The sequence below is a fragment of the Thalassophryne amazonica genome, chromosome 2 (genome assembly GCF_902500255.1).
Source record: "Thalassophryne amazonica chromosome 2, fThaAma1.1, whole genome shotgun sequence".
Taxonomy (NCBI): Eukaryota; Metazoa; Chordata; class Actinopteri; order Batrachoidiformes; family Batrachoididae; genus Thalassophryne; species Thalassophryne amazonica.
Window position 1 is genome coordinate 19689412 of NC_047104.1, and position 16929 is coordinate 19706340.

General features: G+C 42.4%; 1 long non-coding RNA gene across 1 annotated transcript in view; it reads left to right on the plus strand.

The window, feature by feature from the left end:
• LOC117522633 overlaps positions 1 to 16499 on the plus strand; it is a 31519-nt gene extending 15020 nt beyond the window's left edge. Inside the window, exons 2-3 of the long non-coding RNA XR_004564267.1 lie at positions 15384 to 15530; positions 16424 to 16499. This is a non-coding gene — a long non-coding RNA (uncharacterized LOC117522633). The remainder of the gene's footprint in view (positions 1 to 15383; positions 15531 to 16423) is intronic.
• Positions 16500 to 16929: the final 430 nt, after the last annotated feature.

Here is a 16929-nt window from a genome sequence, read left to right on the forward strand (position 1 = left end):
TAGATTTTCTCTGTATTCTGGAGTTATTCTCAAACCCATTATATTATCTCTGTATTCTGAAGTGATTCTCCTACTTGTTAGATTATTTCTCATTAGATTATCTCTGTGCTCTCAAGTGATTCTCCTACTTGTGAGATTATCTCTGTGTTCTCTACTTATTGTCTACCCGTTAGATTATCTCTGTAGACTGTAGTGATTCTCCTACTTGTTAGATTGTGTCTGTATACTGCAGTTATTCTCCTACTCGTAAGATTATCGCTGTATACAGAAGTGATTCTCCTACTCGTTAGATTATCTCTGTTTTTCAGTGACTCTCCCACTCATTAGATTATCTCTGTGTTCTCAAGTGATTCTCCTACTCATTAGATTATCTCCATGCTCTCTAGTGATTCTCCTACTCATTACATTATCTCCATGCTCTCTAGTGATTGTCCTACTCTTTAGATTATCTCTGTGTTCTCTAGTGATTCTCCTACTCTTTAGATTATCTCTGTGTTCTCTATTGATTCTACTACCTGTTAGATTATCTTTGTGTTCTCCAGTAATTCTGCTACTTGTTACATTATCTCTGTGCTCTCTAGTGATTCTCCTACCCGTTAGATTATCTCTGTGTTCTCCATTGATTCTCTTATTAGTTACATTATCTCTGTGTTCTCTGGTGATTCTCCTACCTGTTACATTATCTCTGTATTTTGTAGTGATTCCCCTACTCATTACATTATCTCTGAGATCTCTAGTGATTCTCCTACTCATGAGATTATCTGTGTTCTCTAGTGATTCTCCTACTCATTAGATTATCTTTGTGTTCTCCAGTGATTCTCCTACTTCTTCCATTATTGTTGTGCTCTCGAGTGATTCTCCTACTCTTTAGATTCTCTCTGTACACTCTAGTGATTATACTACCCATTACATTATCTCTGTGCTCTCTAGTGATTCTCCTACTTGTTACATTTTTTCTGTATTCTGTAGTTATTCTCAAACCCATTATATTATCTCTGTATTCTGGAGTGATTCTCCTACTTCTTACATATTTCTGTGTTTTTGAGTGAGTCTCCTACTCATTAGATTATCTCTGTGCTCTCAAGTGATTCTCCTACTTGTGAGATTATCTCTGTGTTCTCTAGTTATTGTCTACCCATTAGATTATCTCTGTAGACTAGTGATTCTCCTACTTGTTAGATTGTCTCTGTATACTGCAGTTATTCTCCTACTCGTTAGATTATCGTTGTATACAGTAGTGATTCTCCTACTCATTAGATTATCTCTGTTTTTCAGTGACTCTCCTACTCAGATTATCTCTGTGTTCTCAAGTGATTCTCCTACTCATTAGATTATCTCCATGCTCTCTAGTGATTCTCCTACTCATTAGATTATCTTTGGGCTCTCTAGTCATTCTCCTACTCTTTAGATTATCACTGTGTTCTCTAGTGATTCTCCTACTCTTTAGATTATCTCTGTGTTCTCTATTGATTCTACTACCTGTTAGATTATCTTTGTGTTCTCTAGTGATTCTCCTACTCATTAGATTATCTCTGGGCTCTCTAGTGATTCTCCTACTCATTAGATTCTTTGTGTTCTTCAGTGATTCTCCTACTTATTACATTATCGTTGTGCTCTTGAGTGATTCTCCTACTCTTTAGATTCTCTCTGTACTCCCTAGCAATTTTACTACCTATTACATTATCTCTGTGTTCTCCAGTGATTCTCCTACTAGTTACATTATCTCTGTGTTCTCTTGTGATTCTCCTACCCGTCACATTATCTCTGTATTCTCTGGTGATTCTCCTATTTGTTAGATTTTCTCTGTATTCTGTAGTTATTCTCAAACCCATTATATTATCTCTGTATTCTGGAGTGATTCTCCTACTTGTTACATTATTTCTCTGTTTTTGAGTGAGTCTCCTACTCAGATTATCTCTGTGCTCTCAAGTGATTCTCCTACTTGTGAGATTATCTCTGTGTTCTCTAGTTATTGTCTACCCATTAGATTATCTCTGTAGACTAGTGATTCTCCTACTTGTTAGATTGTCTCTGTATACTGCAGTTATTCTCCTACTCGTTAGATTATCGCTGTATACAGTAGTGATTCTCCTACTCATTTGATTATCTCTGTTGTGAAAGTGTCGTGACACGGACCCACAACAGGGGGCGTTAATGAACGGACAATGGATAAGCCAAAAGTAACAATTTAATGTTGTGAATCGCACAACGACGTACAGACAATAACAATATGGTGGACTGTCAATTATACACAAAGTGACGTGTGGGCAGGCTCGACGATAGAAGACGCCTGGCGAGAGAAGAGCCGGATCCCACACAGCTTCCACCACCAACAGAGCTGAAGAACACCGGAGCTGCCAAGCCCTGCGCCCCAGGTGGCCGCTGTCTTCAGCAGTCAGACCCGGTACTGCTGGCAGAGAACAGAGACAGTCCTGATGAGTGTGAGTTTGCACACTCAGTAATCCCACAGTCTGTATACAGTTAGGAGGGAAAACCTCCACCTCCAATCACACACTCGTGCAGCTCCTGTCTAACCACTTATCTGGTTGGAGTGTGAAGCGAAGCCGTCGCTGATCACACCAAACGCCAATCCCACAGAATAAGGCAACACCACAGGAAAACGGCTGCAAAGAAGTTCAGACTATTAGTCAGTGTTAAATACAGCAGAGAATATTACCTGAATGGTAGCTGATTTCTCGGCGAGGAGGTGGAGTTGCAGTCCGGTCTTTATGGTGATGGTGATGAGATGAATGAGTGACAGCTGGTGCTGAGGATGAGTGACAGCTGTCACTCCCAGTGGCTCCGGCGCCCTCTCGTGCTTGAAGCCCGCACTCCAAGCAGGGCGCCATCTGGTGGTGGTGGGCCAGCAGTACCTCCTCTTCAGCGGCCCACACAACAATCTCTGTGTTCTCAAGTGATTCTCCTACTCATTAGATTATCTCCATGCTCTCTAGTGATTCTCCTACTCATTAGATTATCTCTGTATTCTTGAGTGATTCTCCTACTCGTTAGATTATGTCTGTGTTCTCTAGTTATTCTCCTACTCATTACGTTATCTCTGTGTTCTCTAGTGATTCTCCTACCCTGTTAGATTATCTTTGTGCTCTCTAGTGATTTTCTTATTTGTTAGATTTTCTCTGTATTCTGTATTCTCCTACCTGTTACATTATGTCTGTATTCTGTCATCACTCTCCGATTCGTTACCCTCTCTACTTTTAAGATTAGGCTTAAAACTTTCCTTTTTGCTAAAGCTTATAGTTAGGGCTGGATCAGGTGACCCTGAACCATCCCTTAGTTATGCTGCTATAGACTTAGACTGCTGGGGGGTTCCCATGATGCACTGAGTGTTTCTTTCTTTCTCTTTTTGCTCTGTATGCACCACTCTGCATTTAATCCCAGCAGAAGACTGCCCCTCCCTGAGCCTGGTTCTGCTGGAGGTTTCTTCCTGTTAAAAGGGAGTTTTTCCTTCCCACTGTCGCCAAGTGCTTGCTCACAGGGGGTCGTTTTGACCATTGGGGTTTTTCCGTAATTATTGTATGGCCTTGCCTTACAATATAAAGCGCCTTGGGACAACTGTTTGTTGTGATTTGGCGCTATATAAATAAAATTGATTGATTGATTGATAGTTATTCTCCTACCCTGTTAGATTATCTTTGTGCTCTCTAGTGATATTCTTATTTGTTAGATTTTCTCTGTATTCTCCTACCTGTTACATTATGTCTGTATTCTGTCGTCATTCTCCTTTTTGTTAGATTATCTCTGTGCTCTCTAGTGATTCTCCTACTCGTTACATTATCTCTGAGTTCTCTAATGATTCTCCTACTCATTAGATTATCTCTGGGCTCTCTAGTGATTCTCCTGCTCTTTAGATTATCTCTGTGTTCTCTACTGATTATCTTACTCATTAGATTATCTCTGTGTTCTCTAGTGATTCTCCTACTCCTTAAAATGGTCTCTATGGTCTCTAGTGATTCTCCTGCTCTTTAGATTATCTCTGGGTTCTCTAGTGATTCTCCTACTCATTAGATTATCTCTGGGCTCTCTAGTGATTCTCCTGCTCTTTAGATTATCTCTGTGTTCTCTACTGATTATGTTACTCATTAGATTATCTCTGTGTTCTCTAGTGATTCTCCTACTCCTTAAAATGGTCTCTATGGTCTCTAGTAATTCTCCTACTCTTTAGATTATCAGTGTTCTCTATTGAGTATCCTACCTGTTAGATTATCTTTGTGTTCTCCAGTGATTTTCCTACTTGTTACATTATCTCTGTGCTCTCGAGTGAGTCTCCTACTCTTTAGATTATCTCTGTGTTCTCTATTGATTCTACTACCTGTTAGATTATCTCTGTATTCTCTAGTGATTCTCCTACTCATTAGATTATCTCTGTGCTCTCTAGTGATTCTCCTACTCATTCGATTATCTCTGTATTCTCTGGTGATTCTCCTACTCATCAGATTATCTCTGTGCTCTCTAGTGATTCTCCTTCTCATTCTATTATCTCTGTGCTCTCTAGTGATATTCCTACCCATTAGATTATTTCTGTGTTCTCCAGTGATTCTCCTACCCGTTACATTATCTCTGTATTTTCTAGTGATTTTCCTACTCTTTAGATTATTTCTGTGTTCTCTAGTGATTCTACTACTAGTTACAGAGGTGCCTTCAATAAGTAGGGACACTTTTTTCCCTCGGACAAGCACGAAACTCTAGTCCCCTTCAAAGTACTCCCCTCCAGATGCAATGCACTTGTTGTATCGTTCCAACTAGAAGCACTCGGACTGTGCACACCTCCGCCAAGGCCATGGGGTCACTGACACCATAACATCTACACGCCGTGGAATCATTGAACCTAAAATGTCTAAAAATGATGTTTGCTAGTAAAAAAAAGTTTCATCTGCTGTGACTGGATAGCATGTATCCTTAGCGCTTGGCATCACAGTTTATTTCAACTTGCACCTTTCCCAGAAGCTACTGTCATCTGAGCACTGATATTGATATTGCATGTACTTATAGACAAAAACAAATGAGACAAAATTCAATTTATTATTCAACTAAACTGCAAATATATGAATTTTTTAACATTTATGAAACACTTCTCTAAATAAATAATAGTAAATTCTGAAATAGAACTATTTTTAAAGTGTTGCATGTGCTACACAAGGCCATGGGGTCACTGACCCTAAAGAGACTCCCTCCTTGGCACAGTGATCTATTCAACAATTTAGTGTTACAACCAAAACTATGATACATACACTTTTCTTTCCTTTATATTTGACATCCTTGACCATGAAAACATACCACTAGAACTTGGAGTCACTTTTATGTCTTTATTAGTTCAAAATTTATTGTATAAAAATGATTTTTCGGTAATGGCGGTATTCTTCTGGATCTAGCTCCATAACATTTGAAGCTACATCAAATCTGATGACACCTTACTGAATCAGTACACATTCAGCTACAATTTGGTGTTAGTTGTGCTTCATTTGTCACCTCACACTGACACGTTTTCTATTTTCCCTATATTTTTGCATATTCTGGATCACCGGATCCGGGATCCGGAATCCGGATCCGATCATCACCAAACTTTGTTGTTTGATAGAACATTTGACTATGTTACACCCTAATTTTTTTCAAGCCTTTCTGCCTTGTTTATGTGGAGTTAGAAACTAGAATGTCAAAATTCCCCCTATCCCGCAATGGTGAAGAATCATTTAAAAAATTCCTGGATCCAGATCATGATCTGGATCACCACTAAAATTGAATCACTTGTTCCTCTTGTCATTTCCAGCCACTCCACAAAATTTCATCAAAATCCGTTGAAAACGATTTGAGTTATCCTGCTGACAAACAGACAGAGAAACAAACCAACAAACTCAACCGAAAACATAACCTCCTTGGCGGAGGTAATAACTTCTGGAAGGCCCCCTGGAAGTCCTCTGGTGTCAACATGTCCACGACCCTTGTCACAGCCTCTTTCATCTCCTCAATGGTTTCAAAACAACTGCCTCTAAGGTTTTCCTTGAGCTTGGGGAACAAGCAAAAGTCACAGGGAGCAAGGTCTCGACTGTTGGGAGGGTGAGGAACTGTCTTGATGCCCATCTCGGTCAAACAGTTGGAAACACAGATGGAGTTGTGGACTGGTGCATTGTCCTGAACTTCTCACAAATCTTTCGCATGTTCAGTTCATCATGAATAATCATGTGCACAGTTCCCACGCTGAATTCAAACTCTACACTTATTGTCTCTATTGACACTCGACGGTCCTCATCCATAAAAGTACGAAATTTCCCCACCAGCTCCGGTGTTTTGACTTCCCTCCCCCTCCCACACCTCTCATCATCTCTCACAGACTCTCTGCCGCCCTTAAACTTTTTGTACCAACGAAACACCGATGCTCTGCCCATGCAATTTTTAATCCATAAGCAGTCTGAAGCAGTTCATAAGTCTGCGTAGCATTCTTTCCGAGTTTAACACAAAATTTTATAGCGTATCGCTCTTCCAAAGTGTCCTCCCATCCCGACTTCATTTTGCAAAAAAGTCAGCTGTGACGAGCGTGATTTAGTAAGGTCCGCTTAACATCCACATACAGCCGTCTCTTTCAACCTGGAATAACAAAAATTGGTAGATTATCTCCTTAGACATATGGTAATGACATATCAAAATTACATATCAAGTGATTCTCCTACTCATTAGATTATCTCTGTGTTCTCTAAATATTTTCCTACTCATTAGATTATCTCCATACTCTCAATTGATTCTCTTACTCATTAGATTATCTCATTGCTCTCTCGTGATTGTCCTACCCGTTACACTATTTTTTAATTCCAATCATGTTTATATGCATATAGATGAGATGAGATATACTTTATTGATCTCACAGTGGAGAAATTATGTTTACCCTCCAGTTACCTCAGACAGGAATAAGTCCACAATTATTACTTGTTTACCGTAATAATGGCGCACATCAGAATTAAAGACAGCACATACACATTTGACATTGTTTATGTACACTAAATTTGAAGAAGTACGTTATCCGAATTGAGGCAAGTGGGTGAAGGTCACGCAGCAACCCTGAGTTGCGCCACCGTCAGCTTGGAGGGGGGTGACCAGCTGCAGCTAAAACCGTGCTGCCCCCGCAGAAGGGAAGGGGTGATGTGAGCAGAAGCTGGAGTGGGGTGTGAGTGGTGGGGATAGGGAGCGGAGCATGCTTCTGTCCTGTGAAACAGTTTATTTTCTTTGTGAATTGAGATAAGTAAACAGCCAAATGTTCACCAAGACCTGAAGACATTCCTCTGGAGGAAAACAGTAGGGCAATTTTGTCCTTCAGGCTGATAAGCCTGCTGTGTTGTGGTTTGAGCAGTGAAAAACACTTTTTACAGCTTCACTTGAACACCCAAATCCTAATTATGAATTAAGAATATTCGCAATTATGAATTAAGAATATTCCCTGGCCTCCGAAATCTTCATCTTCATCTGCAACGCACGCATCTGCTCCAAGATGTCATCCAATTTGCATCTGAGTTCAAGAGTCATCACAGTTTGAGAATACACTGCCTTGCCCACCTCGTTAATCATGATGGACAAGCGAGGGGCTTGGTTCTTAATGCCGCCGTCTTGCCAATTTTCCGGTAGATCAGGGCAGCACATAAGCTAGAAAGTACCAGCCCTGCTACCATAAGACCAAATCTGAATAAATCCTCGATGTCCTAAAACAGAGAATGGCGCCAAGCATGCAAACAAGCCATGACCCCCAGGAGTCGAGAACATAGCCCGCAGGATACGTTCCATTTGGGCAGGTAGGATCCCCTGGTCCTGACCTTCTTGTCGAAAGGATGGTGTCAATAGTGTTCAGAGACCAGCTGATCAATTCCATGGTTAATCCAATAGTAGTCCAATAGATCCAGTATCCAATATAATTTGAGGAATTCACAGTCTGGTGAAGTTGGGACTTGAAGGTTAAAGCAGAGAGCAGAGATAAGGGAGAGTGGAGGAGCTGTGTGTTGTGTGGGCCGCTGAAGAGGAGGTACTGCTGGCCCACCACCACCAGAGGGCGCCCTGCCTGGAGTGCGGGCTCCAGGCACCAGAGGGCGCTGCCGCCGACGAGAGCAGCCAGGGTGACAGCTGTCACCCATTACTGGACACAGCTGACTGCACTCAGCACGGAGGTATATCAGCAGGACAGCGTCTCCACCTCAGTGCCGAGATATCGCCTTGAGTTTAAGGTAATCACCTCTGCAGCATATTCTGTGTTTTTGACAATACTTGATAAACCTTTCAGGACAGCGGACTATTGGAGACCAAGTGTTTGGATAAGTACTCCCCTTTCCTGCTTCAGTGTAACAAGAGGTGGAGGCGGCTTCGCCCCTCTCCATCTACTGGGTGCGGTCGCATCCCTACCTGTGTGTTTGTGCTCTTTTCCGCCAGCAGTACCGGATCCGACGAGCGAAGGCAGTGGCCACCTGGGAATTCGGGACTTGGCGGTTCCAGTACTTCTGGGTTTCGGTGGCAGAGGAGATCTGGGTGGTTCCGGTTCGACTAGGACGGACGTCTCCTACCTTCGGGCCTGCCCACACGACACCAGCAGATTTCGGCTTACACCTCCAAATTGTTAATTGTTGTATTAGTTGTGCTCATCTCACAACAGTAAAACTTGTTCTTTACCTTTCTCCATTGTCCGTTCATTGCGCCCCCTGTTGTGGGTCCGTGTACCTACACTTTCACAACACTGTGACCGCCCTCGTCGGCATCCCAAGCTGAAAATACTTATATGTATGTATATATATTTTTTATTTCTACTTCATTTTCTTATTTTATTGTATTGTTACAAGTATTATTATTATTGCTTATCTTTGCACATGCTGTTTGATGCACATTTCCTTCTACTCGTACTCATCTTGTGTGTTTATTAAGAGCTGACGTAACGTGAATTTCTCCACTGTGAGATCAATAAAGTCTTATCTTAGTTATTCTCCTACCCGTTATATTATCTCTGTATACTGTAGTGATTATCCTACTTGTTAGATAATCTCTTTTTCAGTGACTCTCCGACTCATTTGATTATCTCTGTGCTCTGAAGTGATTCTCCTACTCATTAGATTTTCTCGGTGCTCTCTAGTGATTCTCCTACACATTAGATTGTCTCTGTGTTCTCCAGTTATTCTCCTACTCATTAGATTATCTCTGTGCTCTCTAGTGATTCTCCTACTCATTAGATTATCTCTGTATTCTCTAGTGATTCTCCTGCTCATTAGATTATCTCTGTGCTCTCTAGTGATTCTCCTACTTGTTCGATCTTCTGTGTATTCTGTAGTTATTCTCCTACATGTTATATTATCTCGGTGCTCTCTAGTGATTCTCCTACTCATTAGATTGTTTCTGTGTTCTCTAGTGATTCTACTACCCTTTACATTATCTCTGTATTCTCTAGTGATTCTCTGACTTGTTAGATTATCTCTATGTTCTCTATTCTCCTGCCCGTTAGATTATCTCTGTGTTCTCTAGTGATTCTCCTACCCGTTAGATTATCTCTGTGTTCTCTCATGATTTTCCTACTCATTAGATTATCTCTGTGTTCTCTAGTGATTCCCCTACTTATTAGATTATCTCTGTGTTCTCTAGTGATTCTCCAACCCATTACATTATCTCTGTATTCTCTAGTGATTCTCCTACTCGTTAGATTATGTCTGTGTTCTCCAGTTATTCTCCTACTCGTTAGATTATCTCTGTGTTTTCTTGTGATTCTCCGATCCTGTTAGATTATCTCTGTGCTCTCTAGTGATATTCCTACTTGTTAGATTTTCTCTGTATTCTGTAGTGATTCTCCTTCTTGTCAGATTATCTCTGTATTCTGTAATGAATTTACAAAGCCTCAAACGTGGGCAACAAAATGTAACAATTATTACATTGCCTCACAACGGGGGACCATAAAGATGTAACAAAATTGGTCAATTCTCAATCGGCTCACACCGGAGCACCACAATAAAATGTAGTGAGTAAATATTTAAACTCCCAAATTGAATTAGATTGGTGTAGGACTCATTTAATGGGTCACCAAAATAATTAACAATTTTAGGGTTTAATAATTATTATTTAATTTTTAATTTACTCTGGGGCACCACCTATCGGGTCTGAAAGTCTGAATTCTATGATACGGTTGACCAAAGGTTTCCTTCTGAACACAAAATGAACCACAGCAGAAATATTTACAATTTATTTACAATTATATAAGAAATGAACAGTTTACTGCCATTTTTGTGGACAGTGATTAAATAAGTTCATTTATGGACACAATTCTTACTAACTCATGAAATGTGAAAGAAAGAGAGATGAAGCTTAAAGACTTTAAGTGAATAAATCTGATTAGAATTTAGTGATGAAATTGGAAGCCAATTATTTTTAAGAAAATTATTAAACAAACATATGAATATGTTTATAAAGAAGCCACCTTGTATCCATTGACAACCAAACCCTTTTTCTGGAACCTTTAACTGGGTCACTTAGCTGATCCGTTGAAAAGGTGGTTCGGACGATCCGTCCGTCCATCGTTGATGTAGGTTCTGCAGCGTGCTCACTTGGGTCAGGGGTTAACTCAGTGGTCGCCCCAGGTGATCCCAAAGGCTTGTTTCGGCTGGCTTTACCGACAGGATAGCTGCTTGCAGTCAGGTTTGAAATCAGCTCCGTCATCAGCTGTTGAACCCGAGGTGGAAGGCGTTTGTTGAAAATGGTTTCTGGTAGCTTTTAAAAAGTTTGTTGGAGCCAGATTAAAGTCTTCGTGAATTTAGAAAAAAGTAAAACTTTAAGAGCGTTGGAAAATTACAAAAAAAGGAAAAGTCGCTTTTCTGTAAATTCGCTATTATTTTGAAATGTTCAGCTCGGAAGTTCTCATAAAACTTTGAAACACTTGACACACCTTAAAGCGTCAGGTTAAAATTCTCAAAAATTGAGACAAGAATAAAACAAAGAATGAATGCCACGTGGTAGCTTCAGCTAGGTTAGCTTAGCATGGGGCCTTGTTGAAAGATAATTAAGCATTTTTGAAAGGAAGAGAGTTGCAAGAGGCAAAGAGGCAGACGAGAGAGAGCGAAGGGCAGAACAGGAAGAGAAGGGCAGAGCAGCACTCTGTGCTAACTTTTTAAGGGGGACTGATGTCACCAAACTTCACCCATTTAGGGTGTATAATCTCCCAGAATACTTCATGTGTTCACCGGGCAGACCCAAATGATTCAACTATTTAAACACATTAACTATTTTGGTATAATATTGTTCTAAGACACTCGAATGGATACACATCAGTTAAACATTAAACATCGTCAGTTAAACATTCCATCCATCCATCTTCTTCCGCTTACCCAAGGGTCGGGTTGCGGGGGCAGCAGCTCAAGCAAAGCCGCCTACACCTCCCAATCCACACACACCTCCCCCAGCTCCTCCGGGGGAACCCCGAGGTGTTCCCAAGCCAGAAGAGAGACGTAGTCCCTCCAGCATGTCCTGGGTCTTCCCCGAGGCCTCCTCCCTATGGGACATGCCCAGAACACCTCTCCAGCGAGGAGTTCAGGGGGCATCCAGAAAATGGTAAATGGACTGCATTTATATAGCGCTTTTCAATCTGCATCAGATGCTCAAAGCACTTTACAATTATGCCTCACATTCAACCCGATGTCAGGGTGCTGCCATACAAGGCGCTCACTACACAACTACACACCGGGAGTAATAGTGTGATTAAAGGCCTTGCCCAACGGCCCTTAGTGATTTTCCAGTCAGGCGGGGATTTGAACACATGATCTTCTGGACTCAAGCACAACACCTTAACCACTAGACCATCACCTCCCCTCGATGCCCGAGCCACCTCAGCTGGCTCCTTTCAATGTGGAGGAGCAGCGGCTCGACTCCGAGCCCCTCCCGAGTGACCGAGCTCCTCACCCTATCTCTAAGTGAGCGCCCAGCCACCCTGCGGAGGAAACTCATCTCGGCCAACTGTACTCGCGATCTTGTTCTTTTGGTCATGAGCCAAATCTCTTGACCATAGGCGAGGGTCGGAACGTAGATCGATCATTAAATCGAGAGCTTTGCCCCCCTGTTGAGCTTCACCACGACGGTCACAGCAACCGCATCACTGCAGACGCTGCACCGATCCATCTGTCGATCTCACACTCCATCCGTCCCTCACTTGTGAACAAGATCCCGAGATACTTAAACTCCTCCACTTGAGGCAAGGACACCCCATCGACCTGAAGAGGGCAAGGCACCTTTTTCCGGTCGAAAACCATGGCCTCGGATTTGGAGGTGCTGATTTTCATTCCAGACGCTTCACACTCGGCTGCAAACTGCCATAGTGTATGGTGAACGTCCTGATTTAACAAAGCCAACAGGATTACATTGTCCGCAAACAGCAGAGATGAGATTCTGTGGTTCCCAAACCTGACCCCCTCTACACCTTGGCTGCGCATAGAAATTCTGTCCATAAAAGTAATGAACAGAACCGGTGACAAAGGGCAGCCCTGGCGGAGGCCAACATGCACTGGAAACAGGTTTGACTTACTACCGGCAATGTGAACCAAGTGCCTGCTGCGGTCGTACAAGGACCGGATAGCCCTTAGCAAAGGACCCCAGACCCCGTACTCCCGGAGCACCCCCCACAGGGCGCCTTGAGGGACACGGTCAAATGCCTTCTCCAGATCCACAAAGCACATGTGGACTGGTTGGGTGAACTCCCATGAACCCTCAAGCACCCGATGGAGGGTGTAGAGCTGGTCCAGTGTGCTGCGACCAGTACGAAAACCACACTGCTCCTCCTGAATCCCAGGTTCGACTATCGGTCGAATTCTCCTCTCCAGTACTCTGGAATAGACCTTACCGGGGAGGCTGAGTGTGATCCCCCTGTAGTTGGAACACACCCTCCAGTCCCCCTTCTTAAACAGATGGACCACCACCCCAGTCTGCCAATCCAGGGGCACTGTCCCCAACCGCCATGCAATGTTGCAGAGACGTGTCAACCAGGACAGTCCCACAACAACTTAAACACTCCATTTGGTCAAAACAGAATATTTCACCATCAACATATTGATAATGCAGAAAGATCACACTTAAACACACATCAGTTACCAGGAGCACATGTCAATAAAATGGAATGATTATATGCAAAGCATTTCGTTTGATTAAACAATACAAACATTAGAAGTCTTTATATATGAATAAAATAATACTGATGCAGTTATTTTATTTTAAAAGAATGCCTTTCTTCACTTAGACCTAAAGATAATAGCTGTTATCAAGACAAAGTGTTATGGCAATGTGTTATCATGGGAGAAGGTTCTCAGGCAGTGTGGAGAGATTCTGCTTTGGGTGAAGTCATAAAATTTGGGTTCTCCTGGCCTGGAGAAACTCAGATTCTGACATGAAGCCATTATAATGTCATGTAATTCATAGTGACTGAAAATTCACTGATAAAAGGCAAGGGCTCGCCTTTGAGAACTTTGTTACAGGCCTGTTTTGCTGTGAAGCTCAGTGTTGGCCCATGGGGCATGTCTCCAAGCTTATCTGAAGATCAGCAGATGATGTTGTGTCCTGTGGACAAAAGAGGAAAAAGACCATCCAGATTGCTACCAGCACACAGTTCAAAACCCAGCATCTGTGATGGTATGGCAGTGTGTTAGTGCCCATGCCATGGGTAACTTCCTGTTATGACCGGGCCTAAGGGTGAACCAAGGCATAACATAAAAATGACTCCCCCACTCCCCACTCCCAAGGATGACCAGACTTCCAGGTCCGTAGTCCAAAAAAAACAAACAAACAAAAAAAAAACAAGTTTATTATTGTTAAATAAAACTTCAGGGTGAGAAAGAGGCCAAAATAACAAACAAAACAATCTACTCAAAACCCTGTTCTTACCTAGTGCTCAAATAAAACAACCAAACAGTGGTCTTACCTAAGCTCCTAAGCAAAAACAGGAGAAAACTATCAAAACAACATGGCTTCTCACCCCTACTAACAAGAAACATTGGACTGCTTTTCAAGACACACAATTACAAAATGAATACAAAAAAAGATTAACAAAACAAAAACAAGTGTCCTCAGACACATATCAATTGGGAGCAGGAAGAGGGTGGAGCACTGGAGGTTGGTTTCAGCCTTCCTTATAAAGCCAGGAGCCTTCATTGCTGGACCAGTCAGCCGATGCCATCTGTACAAGCTCACCTACAACAAGAGAGACTCACACAAAGAATAAGCAGCACCTCACCTAGGTGGGGAGGGTAAATACACTCATATGCCACAAACAAAACTACATATGACCTCAGGGTCATAACACTTACACATCTGTGAGGGCACCATCAATGCTGAAAGGTACATCCAGGTTTTGGAGCAACACATGCTGCCATCCAAGCAACGTCTTTTTCAGGGACATTCCTGCTTATTTCAGCAACAGAATGCCAAGCCACATTCTGTACGTGTTACAACAGTGTGGCTTCGTAGTAAAAGAGTGCGGGTACTAGACTGACCTGCCTGCAGTCCAGACCTCTCGCCCATTGATAATATTAAGTAAATGCACAGCATCAGCATGTAAGTTGGCAGTGTAGCATGGTGGCTTAGTGGTTAGCACTGTTGCCTCACAGCAAGAAAGTTGAGGGATTACTTCCCACCCGGGGCCTTTCTGTGTGAAACATGCATGTTCTCCCCGTGTTACGTGGGTTCTCTCTCAGTCCTCCGGCTTCCTCCCACATTTAAAGACATGCAGGTTCAGTGAAGTAGAAATTTAAATTAACTGTAGTTGTGTGTGCGGGTGTGCATGTGTTTGTGTGTCTATATGTGTCCCTGTGATAGACTGGCGTCATGTCCAGGGTGTACCCAGCCTCATGTCCTATGACTGCTGGAATAAAGGCCAGCCCCTCATGACCTTTAATTGGAGTAATGGGGAAAATTCTCAAGCGACACGTGAATTCTTTCAAGCAGAAAATGTTGAAGGACAGTGTTCATTTAGTAGGCTGTGCACAGCCTACTGCTTTACCATGGTAAAGCAGTTCTTCCACGTTTAACAGTTAGTTTACTTCCACATTGAAATCTTGACATATACCAGATCACCTATGATGGGACCTTAAATCTGGAAAAACCGTCCAGTGCAGCTGAACCCAAGCAGGTCTGCAAACCAGCCCCATGACGGTTTTATTTATTGCTCAAATCATGATTAAAGAAATATGGAATGACACTCTCACGCTACGTGGCAGTTTGTTTGAGATTGTGTGATTTTCTTTTACATATACATATATAAATTAATTGAATGAGTCCTGTGGTGAGCTCCCGGTCTCTCCTCTCTGTGACACTGGTTCAGTCCTTGCTCCATTGCTAAGAAGTAAACAAGTGTGTTGACTTGACATGTGTGTCTTGTCCTTCAGTTTCTCTGACGATGAAGATAAAGAGGATGAGCGAGTGGACAGCAACGATCCTGAGGAGATGTTTCAGAACATTCAGTACCAGAAAGAGATCATTGCCAATATTCGAACCAGGCCCTGGCCGATGAGACGCAAGCTCAAAGTCTTAAAGTAAGTTGATCTTGGTGTGGATCATTTATTTGTTTGTGTCCATCCTATTTGTTGTTTTTCTTGTACTTTCCTGTGGGCCAGCTTCTTTGAGCAGCTGGGTCACGCTGATTGTGCTGGCAGGGTGTTAGATGCCTCCAGGACAAGGATTCTGGTGGCTGATCTTGCACCAAGTGCATTACATCTAAAAGGCAACAGCCGAGGTCAGAGACAGCTCCAGGTATCTGCTGCTTTATTGGTTGTTTTAAGAGCAGAAAATGAATTTTTATCACCATCACACATAAAAGTGTGATGGTGATAAAATGGTGATGGTGATGGTGTGAGCAAGTTTTAATGTTAATTTTTTTCTGCTGTTTATTATTTCTATTATAATCATGCCACTGCCCTCTTGGCCAGGTCTTCCTTGGAAAAGAGATCTTGATCTCAATGGGACTAAACTGGTTAAATAAAGGTTAAAGGGGGTGAGCTTGAGACCAGAGGATCCTCAGTTCAGATCCCAGCTTGACCGGAAAATCACTAAGGGCCCTTGGGCAAGGTCCTTATTCCCCTAGTTGCTCCCGGTGTATAGTGAGTACCTTGTATTGCAGCACCCTGACATCGGGATGAATGTGAGGCATTATTTGTAAAATGCTTTGAGCATCTGATGCAGATGGAAAAGCGCTATATAAATGCAGTCAATTTACCGTTTAAATAAAAAAGGTACTGTGATTATTGTTCATCAGTAATTTTTATTAATTCACGTCTAGAAGATCCCAGGCTTGGGTTTGGCAGAGATGCCAAACCCAAGCCCTTGACTGACCACTTGAATTTACATCTGTGTTTGACATGGAAAAATATCACACAGAAAGATGAATTAGGGAATGAGAATAATTTTTTATCCCTCACTGTGATTGCAGACATGCTAGAGAGATTGTGCTGAAGTACGAGGGCCAGCTGACCAGAACCAGAGGATACCAGACTGCTGGAGCAGATGTACGTACACATCCAACATTGACCACACTTATGCAATTTACATCTTGCATGGTCCGATGCTATCTGGAATATTAAGCAGGCATTACTAGGTACAAAGCAGTCTGACTACTCTTCCTACAAGTTTGAAATCTTCAGCGGTCATTTCAACCCCTTTACACAGGGATGGGGTCTGTCCAGCGGTCCGTGTGCGGCCATGAAGTTGTGTCGCCAGGACCTTACAAGGTCCTCTTGATATCCTCTCACAATCGTCTAACAAACCACCATGATCACAGTGGTCGCCATGAAGCTGCACCTGATTTTCACAGACAAGTTGCCACAAGCTTGGAAGATGCACAAATGAATTTACCATATCAAGCAGTGGAGTTAACCTTCAGAATGGTCTGAAAGGGGAGCTAAAATGATGTCCAAACATCATCCAGTTTAAAAACAA